Below are 1,619 nucleotides of genomic sequence, written 5' to 3'. Positions count from 1 at the left end.
CGCAGTCACAGATCGCTCAGAGATGCGGATGTGGAAATGTGGAAACCCCTCAGATTGCTTCATTATTCAAAGTGGCTGGCGAGGAGATAACAGGTACACAAAGAGAGGCCCATTATTCCGGGACATCTGGCGTCAGCCCGACTTCATGGGCGCCGTCAGACGGTAAAGCGGCTCATCAGCACACAGAGCGGCGAGCAGATTGTTCACACATTCGCTGTTTTGTTTTCTCTCGACTGTGGAGGCGCAAGACAGATAAGTTGTGAGATTGCTTTATTCAGGCTGCGTGTCAGAGTCAAATCCAACTTGTTTGTGCCATTATATGGATATCTGATAAGGAATGGTTACTAGTGAGCGTTTTTTTTTATCATCTCATTATCCTGCAGTAAAGGATTATGGGAATATCAAACGAATAATCCCATACTTGAGATCTTTATTCTCACTGTTCAGCATGATTAAACCATTATACTTTATGTAATTAGCCATTAGCAGGCTGTGCAGCGTGGTATAGGGATATAAAATTCCAGAAATACTTAGCCATCTGCTCATTAGTACATAAACTGTGTGTTTTATACTTTCTATGTAAATGACCCAAATGGTAAGAAAAACTGAAAATGATGAGCAAGGCAAGCTGGCTTTGTGGAAAAAGTATCTCGGCTTGTCGTTTTGCCCACTCCGCTCCATGTGTACATGTGTGGGTGCAGATTGGTCTTTCAGTTATGCAAACATGTCTTGGAGGCAAAGCTGCTCTGGTGTGCGAGGTCGCCGTTCGCCGTTCGCCATCTCTGTGATTCACGGATGCAGCGACTTGTATTGGGTTTAGCTCTGTTTTCTTAGCCTCAAATGGACATGTGTTAGACATAATCTGTGAGCGGAGGGGAGCGGTAGGAGAGGACGCTAATGCTAATGACACCTGGTGCTTTAGCTAATTGAAGTCGCAGGTCCTGGCTGCACAAAGATCTTAGACTCATCTACTGAATAATAATAATAATAATTGTCTGTCTATGTTACGTCTTTGCTTTTATCTTTGCAAGGTGAGTGGCATTGATTGGCGCGCTCATGGAGTTGCGAAGCTCACCTCAAGGTTCTTGCTTTTCATGAGAACACATACCACTTCATTAATAACCACACTGGCCTTTACTCATTTCGCTTTCTGTGCTGTAATTAGCAAGTCTGTTGACCTTCCGCTTTCATAATGTAACATGATTCATCATCGTACGAATGAAAGATGTCATTGACATTTAATTCATTTGTGTTTTGTCAAAAATGTCTTCTCAGCCACTCCACCTTGCCGCTTGGCGAACTGGCCCTGCAAAAAGAGTGAGCCGTGAATCAAACAATGAGGTTGTGTTTGTACCTCAACGGCAGCCCTGGCCAATGTGTGTGTGACTCACTGTGTGTGTGTGTGTGTGTGTGTGTGTGTGTGTGTGTGAGAGACAGGGTGTGTGCAGAGTCCGGAGTGTTTGTGGACTATAGATTTGGCTCTCCTGCATCGCCATACCCTTTGACCCTCTCTCTGCTGGCTGGCTTTAGTCCGAGACCTCCTTCCTCTCCCGCTCTCTCTACACCCACACACACACACACACACACACACACACACACACACACTGCAGCACCTGTTG

This window comes from Chelmon rostratus, chromosome 22 (genome assembly GCF_017976325.1).
Source record: "Chelmon rostratus isolate fCheRos1 chromosome 22, fCheRos1.pri, whole genome shotgun sequence".
In the NCBI taxonomy this organism is placed as follows: Eukaryota; Metazoa; Chordata; class Actinopteri; order Chaetodontiformes; family Chaetodontidae; genus Chelmon; species Chelmon rostratus.
Note: the sequence above shows the minus strand (reverse complement) of the source record.